Genomic DNA, 19,573 nt, shown 5'->3' on the forward strand with positions numbered 1-19,573 from the left:
GAAACGTCAACAATTGTTCGGCACGCAATAGCCGTTTTTTGCCATTCTCCGTTGCCAATAGAATACCAAAGACCTCAATTGTGAAAGGGCCAGGCGGCTTTGAGACTTTTTGGCGCTTATACGCTGCGCCAGCATTCACCCTTATCGTTCCATGCTCCTACTCACGCCCGTGTCAGTTAGCTGCTCGCATTGTCTTCGCGGGTCTTGTCATGTCATTGAGATGACAGCTAATGTTTGAGTGGTGTAGCTGACGATTAAGAAAACCACAAAGTTTCAAGTTTATTTTGTGTCGCTTACTCGATTTCGGATCTGTTATTAGAGCAGATTTTGGGCGCGCATTGTTGAGCTGAGTGGGCGTGCGGGTAAAAAGGCAAGAGTGCTAGATGGCGTGTTTGGTTTCTGCAGTTTTTTGTCGCGTTTTCAGGAATTTATTTCACATTTTTAGTTGATTTCTTTTGTTTTCGGTTTTTTTGTTTTTTTTTTTTTTTTGTTAGCTGCTGGAATATTTCTTATAATAAATTTCAATTGACAGGTTTACGCGTTGAATACTGATACACTGTGTAACATAATTCATATCTTATATATTGCAGTTTAGGAGTTCAATTTCTTTGTGTTTCCCATCAACTTTGCGCTCATTACACATGAAGTTGTTTAGCAACGCGCGTTCTTTAACCATTAATTACAAACCTTCAAGCGCTTTTCTGTAATGGCAAGCTTTCTACGAGTTACAACATTGACGCACAGACAGGAAAAGAAAAATAAATCCAGTCATATTCACAATGAGCGTAAAAAACGAACATCTCTTTTGTTTATCGAAGCTTAGGTAAGGAGAAAGTTGTAGGATTACATCACGACGTACAAAATACAAAGATATGACCAACATCAATGCGCTAATCGGCTCTCAGCGAATTTAAAGAAATCAGCTGATTTACTTAGGTAATAAGTGAGATGATAGCGGTTTATTTACAGCAGAGCGTGGCAAAAACTGAGACTGTTCTAGTCATGTCAGAAAAAATCAAAGCAGTCACTGACTACGTTACTTCGTTGCCGGCTAAACAGCGACAGATTTAATGAGTGCAAAAATACGTTCAAAACGAGCGGGCACAATTGTGTCTTTGCCGCAAAATGAGCTGCATTATCCTTTCACTCACCTTTGCCAGCATTTGAAGTCATAGATGAGTATTTAAGGGGTTAGTGCTAGTCAGAGGGGCGAAAAAATGATGATTTTCAATAATTTTTTTTTTTATTTGGGCTGAATTGGTTTCAGAGACCTCCTACCCGGTCATCGGCAACCCCCTGACAGTTATTAAAGGGGAACTACACAAATTGTTTCTCAGGAAAACGCAGAAAATATGGAGCTCCATTTCTTCATGTGCTATTTCGAAAACCCTTTGGCCCTAGTACAATATACGGAAGGCTTCGAAAGTCCTTTGGACTGCTCGCCATTCAATTTCCAAACTCTTAACTGTGTTCACCTGTCACTGGACGATCGGCAGACACGCGAAAAAGCTAGGGTTACCATTTAACCCCCATCGCAAAAGCTGTGAGGACCTTTCAGAGAAGGAAACTGTTGAACACTTTCTCTGTAAATGCCCGGGTTTGGCAGCTAGACGACTAAGGTCACTGGGAGCTCCTTTCTTCGACAGCCTGGTGCAGTGCGCCAACCTAAATCGAATCAATCTCCTCCATTATATCAACAGCTTTGGCTGGCTGTAGATATCTGCCTATTGGAGGTCTCATAATTGTATCAAAACGGTGCTTCACTCTTACATGAGCAGTGCCAGTCTGGCATGTCAACCATTTCACCTACCTACCTATACTTCAAGAAAATGCAAAAAAAAAAATCCAATTTTTTGAAAGTTCTGACTACCTCTAACCTCTTAAGAGTTGAGTTCACTAATTGTGCGCTCAAAACTAGTCGCGTAATGTCTAACGTCTTGTCGGTCGCAACTGAATAATTTAAAATTAAGCTGATTTGGATTCCAGATCGCAGGCATTGCAGGAAATTGTTGCAGGCAAGCTGGGGCTCTGTGGACTTCTGCGGCTTCTGTACAACTTCTGCCGACGCTTTCTTCATCATTTCCGTACCAATCTTGGTAGATATTTTGGCTAAAGAAATGAAAATAGTATACACGAGTACAAAGATCAGGGTTGGACATTTTTGCACTAACATTAAAGATTTAGTGATAATGTAGTTTTTTTCACTATCACTAAAAGTTTAATGATAGTTAATTTTTTTCCCACTATCAATAAATATTCAATGATAATGAAATTCGTGTTTTAATTAGCATTGAAGAAGTGATGGTAGTGAAACGCTTATTGCATTTACCTTTTAGTGACCTGATAAAGATGTCCGCACGCGACGGTAGAGCAAGACGTAAAGAAATTGTAGCAGAGAAAGGCGTCGTTCGATCGCCCACTTGCAACACCGGAGGAATAGATTACCGCTGGGTTGATGGACACATGAGTCAATACTCCCAAGACATGACTAGAAAGGAATCATTGGGAAACAAACTACCACCTAATCCAATTCCTTTCAGGGCACGAGGTATTTAGAAAATGCCTCTATGGATTTGGCTATTTCAGTTCATTGAACTGCCCAATCTACACGGAAAGAGCAAAAAATGTTGATCACGGCTTGTTACAATTCTCACGCTGTGCTCCCCAACCTTTAAAATTTCAATATTAATCAATATTACAAATTTTAAGCTGAAGTCAGCTGGTAATTGAAATAGAACCTGTGCGCATGCAACACATATTCAGAATGATCTAAGCCGCACGGAGTTTTATAGGCGTTAACAAAATTTGGGAGCTTGTGAGCTAAGATTGATAGATTTTGGAGAGGTGCTTAGTACGTAGGTATAGCAGAGAAGCTATAAAAAACGAAGCTCGCTAAATAGGAAGCCCAGTTGGGGGTTTCTACCTACAAGGAGAGAATGGAGGCTCCCTTTGTTACCTTAAATCTGTTTCTGGAATGTGGAGCTGGGCAGGGACACCAATTCTTATGGTTTTGAGATTTTTCTGACTAAATGTGAATCGGAGGAAATCGATAATGATGGATGTGGAGAGACTAAGCATAATTTCGCGTCTCTTTTTGCAGCAGCTGTTCGGAGGATTAAGTATAATCATCTAAGCACTTACTTTTCAGCTTCTTTGTTTTCGTGCGACTAAAAATTAGGCATCTTGACTCCGATTGCCTAACTATGATTGCAGAAATAGCACATTTGAGAAAGCAGATTCTCTAAAACTGCATCAAAATGTGACAGGATTTTTTATTTCCAAAATCCCGTAACTTTCGGTTATCGCGCGCATTGAGAAGAAGAACCACAACCACAACTTTTACGAAGATGTGTAGCTCTGTCACTGAAACCAAAGGTATTTTACACTAATTTCATAGACATTTGTCGCAATCCGTCGTTACATATGGGGATATCTGACGGCTGTAGCTGATATTTTTTTTTCTTTTAAATATATGGGATCTGCCAAAACCTCTGGCACTAAAAATGCACCAAAAGGCGCATATTTCGGCGTATTTGGCCATATGGTTCCGTTTTGCTAAAATTTTCCTGGGACTAATAATTGTATACCTTGCCGGGCGTTGCCGCCACCGGACTGCTCGATTGGCCAAGTGCTGCTGCTACAACAACACCGACATAGGCCAAGAGTATCGCAGCTGCCACTGCTGATGTCGCTAAGAACGAAGAAACATCAACCACAAAACGGACCACCCAACTAGACATCACCAGATGGACGCTACAGCGCATTTCAATGAAAGATTTACACAAAGTCATTTTACAAAGTTGCCGTACACAGTGCAAACAGTGAGTTGATGACATTAACCTCAATCTCAATAACCGAAAAAAGGGATTTTGCATCAGAGTCGCATTTCTACTTACGTTAATAAACAAAACCTGCATTTTTGGGTTACTGAAAATTCACCCTTGATGCAAGAAGAGTCTTTACATCCACTCACAGGCACTGTGTGGTGCGGCGTACATGCGGGAGGAGGATGGAGCCGTAATTGTTTGACATATCATAGGAAATACGACTTCTTATTCCCGGGATCGGAGGAGCGGGCTTTGATAATCATATGATTTCAACAAGACAAAGCGTTCCTGGTTGCGTAAACTTCCGCCAGTAATCTCTCCAAATGTATTTATGCAGTTAGAATTTTCAAAAGATCGATTTATTTTAATTTTATTTTCTTAATGTACATATATTTAATAAATACTCACAGAAAACTTAATATCGTTCCGGTGAATATTTTCGAAGTTACACGCAAATTTGAAAAGGATTTTCAAAGTGATTTTCAAACTTTAAACGCATTTTTCTCAAAGTGGTGTTTTCAATGTCGGTGACCAACATTACTCGAAAACGTCTAAACTGATTAATCTCACATTTTAACACGAGGTTCTTAAATATATTTTTTAGTAATTAATCGAAGATTTTTTCTCACCGATAAATATTTTTTTTATAAACAATTTAAGGCCGAAATTTTGGTCAAAACTCAATTTTTTTTCTGAGAAACCGCCATTTCGTCCAAAAAAAATATTTTGCTTTTTTCTTCAATTAATTACTAGATTTAACATTACATATAGTATATATGTAATTGGCGCGTACACCATTTTTGGGTGTTTGGCCGAGCTCCTCCTCCTATTTGTGGCGTGGGTCTTGATGTTGTTCCACAAATGGAGGGACCTACAGTTTCAAGCCGACTCCGAACGGCAGATATTTTTATGAAGAGCTTTTTTATGGCAGAAATACACTCGGAGGTTTGCCATTGCCTGCCAAGGGGCGAGCGCTATTAGAAAATTTTTTTATTAATTTTGGTTTCACCGAGATTCGAACCACCTTCGCTCTGTGAATTACGAATGGTAATAACGCACCAACCCATTCGGCTACGGCGGCCGCATTAACATTACTTAAACGAAATCTGTTTGGTTTTTTTTAATTTCAGAGGATCCAGTTCAGAGATATAGTGGTCACCGCAAAACATCTTTTTTGAAAGGAGCTTGCGTAGATCAGTTGTAGCTCCTTTTCAAATAAATATTTTTACTGATATATAATACATACAGTCTGTGTAAACGAAAAGAATCGGGCTTTTTTTTAACTTCAAAATATATTTCGTTCTGCTTGTTGCTGTTTAAAAGTGCCACTTAAGTGCTACGACGCCAGTACTATGATAACTCAGGTTAGTATCGTTCGAAACTTTTTCGTAAACGCAACCAAACTAAAATGAATGAGAAGTACACGAAGCGTGTCGAGGCGGTATTTTTATGCACGCATTCGAAGGGGCCGAAATTATCTTAGTGATTAAAAAATCAAAAAGTTTGTTGTGATGTGAAATCAGCGGTATAAGATGTACACAAATGTTGATTACCTTTCCGGCTTGACGCGAGTAACGAAAAAAAAGCGGGGTTAAGGTGAACGTCCAACTTTTTAAGCGGGGCCCTTCTTTGTGACTACGCCAAGCACGATAAGTTCTTGCTAAATAGGGAATAGATGTGAGTATCAACAAAATCGAACGTCGACTGAAGGAGGCGAACATATCCTACCGTCCCACATCATCGAAACCACTGCTCTCAGTAAAAGAAATTGAGAAATAACAAAACAAGATAACGGCGTCACAGTATTGAACTGGCCTTCTCAGTCCCCATACGACAACCCCATTGAAAATGTGTGGGGACTTATGAAAACGCATCTTGCCGAAAGGCTACTCCACGATTTAAAGCAACTCGTGCGCCAAGTTCGCAAAATCTAGTCCTGTTTGTCGATGACATACGCAGAAAAGCTGGTTCAAAGCATGCGGAGAAGAGGCCAGGCTATGCTCGACAATGATAGAGACTACAAGCTCCTATTTTTATTTGTGCGTCTTGATGTTGCTCCACAAATGGAGGGACCTACAGTTTCAAGCCGACTCCGAACGGCAGATATTTTTTGTGAGGAGCTTTTTCATAGCAGAAATATACTCGGAGGTTTGCTATTGCCTGCCGAGGGCTGACCGCTATTAGAAAAAACTTTTTCTGCATTTTGGTGCTTCACCGAGATTTGAACCTACGTTCCCTCTAAATTCCGAATGGTAGTCACGCACTAACCTCTTCGGCTATGGCGGCCGTCTAATACTTAGTCTTAAAATACAGCTAAAAGATAACATAAAATGTGTGCAAAGTTTTAGATCAATAACCCCTCTGTTACATTCAAAAAAATTTACACATGTGATATTCGGGTCACGAAATGACCTTACCTGTGCTTTGCTTAGATATCAGTATAAAAGTTTATAATTTTAATAGAAGTTTTTAAACCGGAAGGAAGTTCGAGCAATAAGGAAAACGAAAACGGGCGCGCTTCTCCTTGAACTTGACAAAGGCGCAAAAGCCGGCCCAGAATTCCATGAAACTTTGAGGGGCAAGATGAGAGACATAGCCTCCGTGAACGAGTTGAAGGATAAATCAACAATAGAAATACGAGATCTAGACTCGCTGACTACAGCAGACGAAGTTGTAACAGCAGTAAACCGAATACTAGACGAAACCAATGTAGAAACCATGGTTAAGCTATCAGCACCAAACAGCCGAGAACAGCTAAGAGCGTACGTGACGATAACCTCTGAAAACGCGGGCAAAATTCTCCAGAAGGAACGAATAAAGATCGGATGGATCAATTGCAAAATGAGGCTCTGCATTGACAAAAAGAAATGCTACCGATGCTTCGATAGAAAAGGTAAAGGCCTGTGTATACGATGCGGGAAGCCAGGGCACAAAATCAAGGAATGCAGCAACCCACCAGACTGTTGTATATGCCGCGATAAAGGTCTTGCCTACACTGACCACATTCTAGGGTCAGCTAGATGCCTAGCATACAGCGAAAATATGTCGAAATGATAAAAATTCTTCAAGGCAACATGCACAGATGCACTACCGCAGATTTACTCCTACCACAAATCATGCTGGAACATGAAGTAGACATAGCAGTACTAAGCGAACAGTACGCCTCTCCAAGTGCTGGCTGGTTTATAGAAGACCTCTCTTCTACAGCAGCAATATGGTGCAAGGATAATTCCAAGCTCCATGTGTCGAATAGCGGAGCAGGAAATGGATACGTCTGGATAGCGAGCCATCGCCTCACGATCATAAGCTGCTACCTTACGCCAAGTGATACCATTGCGGGTTTCCAAGCTAAATTGGAAAATATTGAAGATTTAGCTCGCCAAATAAGCGGAAATCTCATCATCGCCGGAGACTTTAACTCCAAGGCCATGGAATGGGGTAGTCGAACAACAAATTCGAGAGGCCAACGAATATTAGACATGGCCGCAAGACTAGGGCTCGTCGTTGCAAACGTGGGCAACAAAGCAACCTTTCGAAGACCTGGCTGTGAAGGCACAATACCGGACATAACTCTAGTGTCTGAGAGTTACGCTAGTAATATACGTGAATGGACAGTTCTTGAGGACTACAATGGCAGTGATCACCAGTACATCACCTACTGTGTTGGAGAGACAAATACAAGCGCAACGAAATACAACAAAAGCTCACGAAAGTGGAACGCAAGAAAGCTCGATAGACCAAAGCTCATCGCCAAAATTGACGAAAACGAGTCAAACCATGAAGAGCCAAATAGCGCCAGACTAAAAATACAGATAACCCTGAGAAGGATAACGCAAGCGTGCTCAGCAGCAATGCCCAGGATAAAAGGCGCACACCCGAAGAAGTCCGTGTACTGGTGGACAGATGAAATCTGCGGGCTGAGGCAAATATGCATCAAAAAAGGAGGAAGTACACAAGAGCACGTAGAACAGGTCTCGCCATAGAAGAGCACGCCGAATACAAAGATGCAAAACGCATCTTAAAGACGGTCATCCAGAAGAGCAAGAAAGAAAAATGGGAGGAGCTAAGACGCGATATAAACCAAAACCCCTGGGGACTAGGATATAAAATTGTGCTAAATAAGCTAGGGGCAAGGCAGCGCCCTCCTGAACTTAGCGAAGCCACTATGGAAAACATAGTGAATACACTCTTCCCTACGCACGACCTCAGAGCAGATAGGGAATACATAGAAGAAACGACTTGCCACCGTCTTTCAAGGTAGAGGAATTGAAGGCAGCAGCAGCAACCCCCAAAAATAACAAAGCGCCAGGTCCTGACGGAATCCCATCGGAGGTGCTGAAAGTCATCGCAAACGAACGTCCGCAAGTACTGCTAAACATGTATAATGCCTGCTTATGTGAAGGAATCTTCCCAAAAATCTGGAAGAGGCAAAAGCTAGTTCTCATAAGCAAAGGTAAAGGAGACACGGAAGCCCCATCAGCGTACCGCCCCTTGTGCATGCTCGACACGACAGGGAAACTGTTAGAAAGACTGCTGAAGCCACGAATAGCAGCAGTGATAAGCAAATCGGGTGGCCTCTCAGATAGGCAACACGGTTTTAGGCAACGCAGGTCGACAACCGGAGCAATTGAGGATGTAGTGAAGAGTGTAGAAAAAGCACGGAGCAGAAATCACTTCTCCCGACCGATCGTGCTCTTAGCCACGATTGACGTAAGAAACGCCTTCAACAGCGCAAGATGGGAGGATACGATTGACGCACTTGAGAAGCGTTACAAAATACCTCAATACCTGATGAAGATGATCCGTAGCTACCTCAAAGATCGTGTACTCATTTACGACACAAGTAGAGGACAACGGACAAAAGTGCTAACTGCAGGTGCGGCCCAAGGTTCAATCTTAGGCCCTGATCTCCGGAACGTCAGCTACGACGGCATCTTCAACATCGATATGCCCGACGAGTGTTATCTAGTAGGATATGCGGATGATGTTGCAGCAGTAATTACCGCACGCGATTTAGACGCGGCAAGACGGAAACTCTCACAGACGTTGATAAGAATCAAGACATGGCTCGACTCGCACGACCTTAGCTTGGCTCCGGAAAAGACGGAACTAATTCTACTTACGAGGGCGCGCATACCTCTAGAAGTAATAATGCCGGTCTACACGGAGAATATAAGGACTTCAAAAGTGGTGAAATACCTGGGCATCAGACTTGACAACAAGCTGACTTACTGGGCACAAATCCAACACGCTGCTGAAAAATCTGCCAAAATAATCACAAACTTATCACGATTAATGGCTAATATCGGAGGCCCCATCGCAAGCAGGCGGAAGCTGCTCATGGACACAACGATATCCATCTTGCTATACGGCTGTGAAGTATGGGCGGACACACTCAAATCAGAATGTCGTCGGAAGATTCTTGCCAAGGCCCAAAGAACTGCTGCCCTCCGTGTTGCCTCAGCTTACCGCACGGTATCGGAAGCAGCAGTACTTATCATTAGCGGTACGATACCCATAGATCTCCTAGCGAGGGAACGAAAAGAACTATGGGACCTCAAAAAGAGCGAGACAAATGACACAGACGACCACACATGCGACCGCACAAATACCAGAAGGCAACAAGCTCGAGCACGCACACTCCAAATATGGCAAGAGCGCTGGGCGTCAGAGGCGAAAGGAAAATGGACGAAGAGACTGATACCAAACATAGATAAATGGTATGACAGGAAATTCGGTGAGGTGAACTATTACATCACCCAGATGCTATCTGGACATGGGTACTTTTATAAATACCTCAACAAAATAGGGAAAGCAGAAACTGCTGAATGCATCTACGGAGATGCACCCATTGACGATGCTGATCACACATTTTTCAAATGTGAGAGGTGGACATCAGAGCGCAAAGCAATAGAAGATAGGCTAGGCCCCTTAAAAGCAGACAACATCATCCAAAAAATGGTCGAAAGTGCAGAAAGCTGGCAACTTATTGACACGTACGTGGAGGGCATCCTACGTGCCAAGAAATTTGACATGGATAGAGATGATCAATATACATACATCCATCCTACCTGAGCAGAAGATGAGCCGATAGCGTGATGCTGGCTCCAAAATTGGCGACCCTGGACGCAGGGGGAGTAGAAAAGGCTTCTTTCTGAACAGAACGCCTACTTGGATCTCCTCTGCCTACGATGAAATACTACCGGAGTCCCGGGGCAGAGGAAACATCCGGGAAGGAATGGGGAGGGATTGTTTTAGTGGCTACACCATTCGACGCAGTAGACGACGCTTACTGTAAGTGCGAAGGCATTTTGAACCCTACCTCACCGCCAAAAACAAAAAAAAAAAAAAAAAATAGAAGTTTTTAAAATTCATTAGTTTTATTGAGTATTAAGCTGTTTTATATACATATTTAAATACATTAGATACATTTTTTTTTAATTTGAATGCTCCAAACAATAGGATTTTGAAACCGTAACCGTTGAACGATGTTGTGGACACAAACCGTGCAAACCGTGCAGCTTTCGTACGTTTTGCGACGAATTGAGCTAGGGCAAACTGCACAGGTGGCTCGCTAACTAGGTTTTCTTTTTTTCGGAACAGTTCCTGCCGAAGTGCTTGGTTGCTCTGCGTCCGCTCTCATATTTTGTACAATATCTGCTGACGGTTGAGTTCTTGGTAGCGTTTTTCTGCGTTCAATTTCCCCATGAACAAGGTCTAAGCCAAGATTTTCGTTTATATGTTTTTGCAGCATTCCACGAAGGATTAATTTCTGTCCATAATACAAAGGCATTCAACGCTGAGATATCTACGATGTTTGCAAAAATTGCTACAGGCCAACGATTATTTTGTCGCTTGCATGTATATGTTTCCACAAGTTGATCAATAGTATCCACTCCAGATTTTGTAGAGTTGTAGAAATTGATGATTCTGGCAACTTTTTTGGATGGTTTTCCATAACGCTTTTATCATGGTGCAAGGTACTTAAAACAGTCACCATCTTATATTTTTTGGGTATGTATTGCACAAGAGTAACTGATCCATTAAAGAAATGTCGACTGCTTAGCACTGGTAGACTCCTTAACTCCACTTTAGTACCACAAACCGGTAAAAATCGTTTATTACTCCTTACGGTGACTACCAAAGTAATTCTTTTCTTCAATAACTCCAGTGCCAAATCCCGAGTAGTAAAAAAGTTTTCGGTTGTAATATTCCGCCCTTCATACCCACTAACGAGATTCAACACAACGCGCTGGCCTTGGTTCCGTTCCAGTGGAGCGGAAGCTGACTCCTTCCCTAAATACATTTGGAAATTAAGGCAAAATTTTGTACGCACATCCGTAGCTACCCATGCTTTCCTTCCATATTTTCTTGGTTTACTTGGCATGCAAACTAAAAAGGGGCATCTGCCCCTAAAAGTAATTACACGCTCGTCTACTGTAATATTTTCGTATGGAACAAAAAGTAGCGGTAAATTAGCCACCCACTTCTCATACAAATCGCGAATCGGAGCAAGTTTGTCCTTCATTCTTTGAGCCATTCGATTGTCTCTGTCATCGAACCTCAAAACACGATTAATTTCAAGAAACTTGCCACTTCATCCCAGAGACTTCGAATACTTTCTCCGTGTGAACGATATACCCCTGTCAAAAAATACATTTATGTCTTCATTTTAGCCATAAATACGGAAAATTATATTGATTTAACTACCTGCTAACATTAAAAAACCCAAATATGCATCGAGTTCTATCTCATCTATTTTTTTATATACAGCTCCAATTTTTTTTTCGCCCTCTATATTGCTGAATTGTATTATAATTTGCTTTAGTTGGTACGTAAAGCATTGATCGAACGATTCCTTGATAGTAGAAATACGATGTACTGCATATGCAGTAACTCCCTGTCTTCCGTGGATTATATTTTCTATTCTGGCCCTGCCACTATTGTGCCCAACTGGTTCCATTGACCACTCAAGAGCTCTATCCTTGCAATAATACATAGGAACACTGCTTTCATTTTCTAATGCAGGTACTATATCTCCATCGTTATAAGAATCTAAATATTCGTCAGAAGATCCTTCTGATTCAAATTGTTCCACTGTATAATCTTCATCCCCATCTTCACTACACTCATCAAAATCCTCATCATTGTCAATAATATGCTCTATTTGGCTTTAAGTCAGACGACAAATGCAATAAATAGGATCAAATGTATATAAACACTGGCGGCAGCCACTTGCCAAGGTCCAAATAAAGGTTTCTATCACAAAATACAATTTTTCATTATTTAATAAAATAAAAAGTTGCTTAGAAACAAAATTGGATCATTAGTTTACGCCACCTTCTGAATACATACAAATATTAGACACAAATTTTATAGTCTAAATTGTAAAAATTACCTGCGCAAATGTATAAAGTTTATGAATGTATAATCTTTAGTATTTATAAATACATAATATTATATTTAAACTTTCATTTCTTTATGTAGTTAATTTATGAACCCAAATTCTGAAATGCAAAAAACAAAATAATATTTATAAAGAAATTTTGGGAAATTAATCTAAAAGCGAAATCTGCTAAATTCAGTTGAGTTCAGTTTAGCATTGCAACTTGAAAGATTTTTCGCACCCTTTTCATGGATTCAGAGTACTTCTCTGAGTCCAACTTCTTTAATAAATTTTAATATTTGTCATATTTTATTGAGTTTTATTTTCTCTTCTGGCCAAATACATTTTCCCATGCGTTTGCATCAAGTATGCAGGCTTTGTTTCAATGCTGGGCACTATGCCAGTCCATCTTTGATGGTTTCATCCTCCTACCTACAAAACCTGCCCATTACATTGGAGTATATTTCCAGCTTAGTAAGATGATGATTCTATATAAATTGTGTTGGTAGAATTCCTGTGATGATGCTGAAATTTTTCTTACATACGAGGAGTGTTCAAGAAATAAAGTGAATTTTATTTTTTCTCAAAAAAATATTTATTTATTCATCAATTTCTATTTTATCTGCTTCAAAGTAGTCCTCCTCAGCTATAATATACTTGTGCCAGCGTTTTTTCCAATCCTCAAAGCAGTTCTGATATGCACTTTTTGGTATGTCCTTGAGCTCTCTCAACGATTCGGTTTTTATCTCTTCAATCGTCGCTAAATGCCGTCCTTTCAAGGGTCTCTCCAATCTTAAGAACAGTAAAAAGTCGCAGGTGGCCAAATCTGGCGAAAACGGTGACTGAGACATGATAACGGTGTGGTTTTTGGCCAAATAATCTCCCACAAGCACAGATGAGTGAGCAGGTGCATTATTATAATGATGCAAAAGCCATGCATTTTTTCCACAATTCCGGGTGTTTTTTTGTATTGTTTCACGCAAACGACGCACAACTTCAAGGTAATACTCTTTATTCACCGTATGACCTGATGCATTACGCCACGGTAATCTAAGAAAATAGTGAGCAAAATCTTGACATTTGATTGCCGACATCCTCGGCAACTTCTCTAATCGTGATTTAACGATTCTCAATAACAATTTTCTTGACTTGCTCAACATTTTCATCGGTTGTTGGTGTGCCGGGGCGTGCAGAGTGAGCGTCATCATTCACATCTTCTCGACCTTCTGTGAGAAGCTGATAGCACTTGTAAACTATTACTTTTTTTTTTTTGGAATCAAAGTACTCTCACTATACGCCACTGTCAACATTTGAAGCGTTTTTAAGGACTTAAAAGCTTTAAGTTGCTATCTCAGCAGTATCCTTTGTTTTTGGCACCTAAAGTCGACCTGGTTCAGATGGATAGTTTCATTTGGGAATGGTTTCATTTTGGCGTGAGCAATGGAGCAATCCAGAAAGCACTCACGGAAGTTTGCCGGATCAAATAGAGTCTGGAGTCGGATGGCACTTAAATGATAGTAATAAGTATCACTATGCTATGGGGGAAATGCTTTCAAAAAGGAAGTTTTTGCCATCCTGAGAGTAGCAAATGTATAATCGAGAGGAGATGCAGCAGGAAACAGATTGGAGTCTGCTGTGACAGTCAGGCTGCACTAAAGGACCTGAAGAACGCGAAGCAAACCTCAAAGATTGTTCAAGAATGTAAGAAGAAGCTCAGTTCTGTCGCAAGACAAAACAGGCTTGTACTTATATGGGTTTCAGGACACTCCGGTGCTCAAGGAAACGAAATTGCCGATGAATCGGTCAACCGTGGATCAGCGGTTCCCCGCAAGGGCAGAGCCAATAATCGGAATCAGTTTCGCAGTAATGATGAATTACATCAGCGATTACGTATGCAATTTACATAAAAAGCGATGGTCCGGTCTAGAACGCTGCAGAACTGCAAATTGTTTTTTAACAAGTCCGAATAGTCAAACTGTGAAACTCTCTACTAAAACTTGGAAGGAAAGACGTTCGGTTGATGGTCGGTATCATTACAGGACACAACCCAGGGGGTCAGCATATGACCACCATAGGAATCATTGAGGACCCAATGTGCCTGTCTTGCTTGGAGGAGGCGGATAACACTGACCACTTTCACTGTGAGTGTCCTGCCTTTGCTAGAGCAAGGCTACGAGGATTGGCATCCTACTAATGAGTAATATTCGTTCCCTAAGACTGGAGGATATTTACAGATTTTCCAGAGAATCTCACAGGATTAACTACCTCTGTTTCTGTCTTTGTCTCTATCTCTATTCTTTTCTACCTCGTTCTCTGATACTTTTCTCCTCTCTATCTATCTACACTCTTTCCAGAGCTCTAAATACAATGGGCTTTTTACCCTGAGTGTTTTAGGAGCTACCAAATCTCTTGCAATTCTTTGATCCATTTTTTTCGATAGCAGAAAATCGCCGAACATGCAAAACACTCGTCTTATTTATGCCTCTCACAAACAAACTAAACGATCTGTTTTGCTAAACCGTGAACATACCTCACAGAAATAAGCATATGTGCAAAGTTTTTTATACCGATGTCTTTGTTGATAGTAACGGTACATTTTTGTTTGGTATGCCAAAGTCTGCATTTGCAGTCCAACTTAACTATTCGGTTGCAAAATTCTTCTTTAGTCATTATTCTTAGGACCGTTATTACAAATTTGTGTTGCGCGACTTGGTTTTCATACGAAGGATGTGTAATCAGAGATCAGTATTGATTTGGCACGTATAGAGAGCAAGTTATCAAAAAATGTTGTATTATTTGCATTGATATCATAAAGAAAAATGTAAGTAAAATAGATTACTTCTCTTGAACAAAGATTAATTGAATTATTGATGGGTTAGTCTGTAGGATGCCACGTGAAAGACAAGATAAAGAGCGTGGTCTGATTAAAGAGCTAGGCGAAAGAGAAAAAAGTATTCATGAAATTGCTGCTGGAGTAAATCGACATAGGATTACCATCAGCAACTTTCTTAAAAATCCAGAAACATATGGCCAACTCAACCGAAGCGGCAGGCCAACTAACATCGACAGCAGATGCAAACGAGAAATTCGTCGTCTAGCTGCTCAAAAAGGAATGTCTTGCAAGGAAATCAAACACCATTTAAGTCTTAAGGTCACCGATAGACGAATACATCAAATTTTGGTCGAGGATGGAGCACTTAAATATCGTTTGCGGGAGCCGGTACCAAGACTATTACCACGCCATATTAAGGCTCGTTTAGTATTTGCCGGAAAATATAAATTTTGTACCAACGAATTCCGAAACGTTTTATTTTAGGACGAAAAAAAGTTCAACTTGGAATGTCCAGATGGTTGCCAGAAATATTGGCGGGACCTTAGGCAACCACGGCAAACGCGTCATAAGCGGAACCACGGTGGCGGGTCTTTGATGATTTGGGCTGCTTTCGGAGATGATGGAAAGTCTCCAATTTATTTTATTCCGACAAGAACCAAAGCAGAATTCTATTCTGAAATATTATAGGATGTTCTCATTGAATTTGCGGAAAACATATACGGAGATGACTGGGTGTTCCAGCAAAACAACGCCCCAATCCACATGGTTCGTTTAACTAAGACCTTCCTATCGTCAAGAATAATTTCAGTTCTAGATTGGCCAGCACTAAGTCCCGATTTATACCCAATTGAGGATCTCCGGTGAATATTGTCGGCCCATATTTATAAAAATGGTCGGTAGTTTGAGACAATCAAAGACCTAAAGGTGCTTTAGTGGAAGAGTGGGATAAGATAGGCGATTCCACTCTTTAAAACTTGACAGACTCTAAGCCTGAGCGTATAAATGATGTTCTCTCTCAAAATGAAATACATATTCATTATTAGAAAATCGAAAGTTTTAGAAAAAAGTGTAAAGAAAGGCCAATGCACATATACCTATTTATTTCATATGAAGTTAATTTAATTTCTTTTTTAATTTAATAAATTTAGTCAAGTTGAATTCTTGTTGCATAATTTTTTGTTCTTATTGTTCCTAAATATATATTAAAATTATTGGTTGAACCTTTCTCCTGCTTCTTTATAGTTTTTCATTTGAAAATACCCTTGCACATGCACTTATTTCTGTGAGGTATCTTAGAGACGAGAGTATGTATGTATCTACGTATCCCGTGCCCGTGAAACTTGAAAATTCACCTTATTTTTCGAACACACCTCGTACACACACATGTAATTCTAAGCACTTGCACATCACTACTTTCGCATAAGTAAGAATTTTTGACATGCAAGAAACAGTTAGGTAAGCTCCCACAGCTGATTGTGATTACGAAACCAAAATTGCAACAATGCCACCATCAAAAGTTGTCGCATATTTGGATGCACCACTACTGCGACGGAAAACTAAATTAAATATCAACTCGAAATAATAAACATTATAATTACATGTAAGATACAAATACTCAAGTGTGGCGTAGCAACTTCACAGCACAACAAAAACAAATGGCAGTGAGAGCAAGAAAACGAAATTCAAAAGAGCATTAAAAAAGAATGAATGAAGTTACATTTTGTTGTCATCTTGAAACTTGCAACTCACCGGATGAAATTGCACTTGCTGTTGTTGCTGCTGCAGTACTTGAAGAAAAACACACAATAACAATAAAAACAAGAACAATTGACGAGTATTGTGTGCTTGTGCTACCACCCTCACATGTGCACGCAAGAGCATACAGATACATACCTACTTATGTGATTGACATAACTGCATGTGTAACTGTACATACATATGCACATATATGTATATGTATATGTGAGCATATCCATGTAGTACTCTAAGAAAGAAACTTGAGCGGCATTCGTGAACCTTGTGCATCTTCGTCTTCTGCTTCTCCTCTTATACTTTGTCAAACACTAAAGCTCAAATGGCGTACGAGTGCACACTTGAGTGGCTATTTGATGACAGTGCAAAGTTGGGATTTTATTCCACCGTTAGCATTTTATTATACAACCGTAAGTCGGACTGTATTATGTGCGCTTACCTAATGGATATTTTTGTATGTAAGTGCATTAAAGGGAGACGTTAAACTTAGCCACCAATTCCTAAATTAAAATCCAAAATTTTTTCTTTTTTATTTCCCTAATAAATTACAATCTGTTGATATTAATAATAAGTAATTGGTATTAGGGTTTGGTATTAAAATGTCCCTCCTTTTGGAAGAGAACATTATTGTCTTTGGTAGCCTTTAGTTACATTTTTACTAGCACAACATAGTTTTCTATAAATTTATTTATATTACAGTACGAGCAAGATCTGTGGGCGTTTTCATCAGTCTCAGTCTCATTTCATAGTTTTCGTGCTCTAATAGTCGCAAGATATGCTTACTGCTGCTTCTTTTTACTGCTTCAGTGACAGTGTCTATGCCGAGGTCGCGGTGAGCATCGTCATTTCTTATGCACAAATTTCCGTTTGTGATTGTCCTTAGCATCTTAGATTGACTTCTTTGTATGATTTGTAGGTTTGATTTACTGGCAGTCTCAAAAATTTCTAGTCCGTAGCTCCATGTCGGTTTGATTATTGATTTGTATATCATTTGTTTATTAAATAAGCTTAGGATTGATTATTTTCCTAGTAGACGGTAGAATTTGTTTTTCATCTCGTTTCTCTTGTTCAGTATGTGTTTGTTCCATGTGAGTTTCATGTGAGTCAATCGTTATGCCTAAATATTTTGCACTTGAGTTTATTTTTATGTCTTCTCCATTAATTTGGATTGGATGTCTTGCAGATTTTCTCCTCGCGTATATTACATGTTGTGTTTTGTCTTTATTGACCTCGATGCCCCATTTTTCAAACCATTTTATTGTTGCTGATAGCGTATCTTGCAGTGTTTTTGTTGCTGCTTCTTCATTGTTGTTAGCTGATATTAAAACTGTGTCCTCTGCAAATGTAGCTATCATTGATCCTCGACTAGTTGGCGTTGGTATAATATATTTGCTGTGTGTACTAAGTATAGTATGGGGCCCAGTACGTTTCCTTGAGGTGCTCCAGTTGTCGCCGTCAAGATTTCAGAGCACTTCGCGTCGTATTTTATGAAGAAGTGTCTATCAGTCATGTAGCTTTTAAGGATATTAAATATGTGAAGTGGTAAAATGCTTTTTAGCTTATATAGAAGTCCTTTGTGCCATACTCTGTCGAAAGCTTTCGCGATGTCCAATTACACGGCAATGCAATATTTCTTCTTATCGAAGTCGTCTGTAATTTTGTTTACTACTCTGTGAATCTGTTGCATAGTTGAATGTTGATTTCGGAAATCGAACTGGTGTGAGGGGATAGGTTAGGTTAGGTTAGCCTGGTTGACAACAAGCCACGCATAGACCTTTTGGTCCCTAACGATAACAGATGGAGACCGACCTTTATGAATACCGAAAGTAGACATCATGTAGGATGTCAGCGCTTCTGGCGGATCTTCTCAGAGCTGGGAGATTCGCTTTTGAGACGTCCTCCAGACCCTCAAACAGTGGGGCTCCCAGGCATATTAAACGCGTTTTTAATAATGCCGGACAAACGCACAGAAGGTGTTCTAAAGTTTCCTCAACATCCTCTCTGCACTTCCTGCATTTGTCCGTGTTAGCAATCCCTATCTTGTACGCATGTGCAGCCAATAGATTATGACCTCTTGGCATACCTATGATAGTTCTGCAGCCCTTTCACGAGAGCGTAAGTACGAATCGAGTCAGTTTTTGTCATTAGTTCTACACATGACTTTTGCTGTTTTGCATGTGGTCAGATTAGTTCACCTAGCTTCCACTCACTTTTTCATGTAGTCGTGCATTTCGTTCTTTCCTATGTTTAGCGGCTTTTGTATGTCGTTCTCTTGTTCAAAAAGTAGCCTAACAGCACTTTTTGCTATCTCATCTACTATTTCGTTCCCCATAATGCCGTTGTGGCCAGGTACCCAGTAGATATGCAGCCGTGGTGTGAGGCGATAGCGCCGTTTTGTTTTAGAATCGAGTCAAAAATTAGTTGCTGTAATTAACTTTCAAACTAATTTATTAATTGAATTTTAATTAAAATTCAGCACCAATTCTTACATTTTTTTCAAGTTCGTTTAACCCATAGGTGCTCAATGTCTTTGACAACCCCTAGTGAAATTTTCCAAGGAATCTTTTTGTAACACATATTAGCCCTTTAATACCTTTAAGAGGGCTTTTGAAAAATTAAAAAAAAAATAGGTTAAATAGTCACATAACGGTGTTGTACAATGGGTTAAAATGTTCTACAAAGAAATGCATCATTGAATTTACTAAAAGTCTTCTAAGACGAAATTTAAGAAAAACCAATATTTATACTGGATTTACCAAATTATTTAATATGGCA

Source organism: Anastrepha obliqua, chromosome 1 (assembly GCF_027943255.1).
Source record: "Anastrepha obliqua isolate idAnaObli1 chromosome 1, idAnaObli1_1.0, whole genome shotgun sequence".
Lineage (NCBI taxonomy): Eukaryota > Metazoa > Arthropoda > Insecta > Diptera > Tephritidae > Anastrepha > Anastrepha obliqua.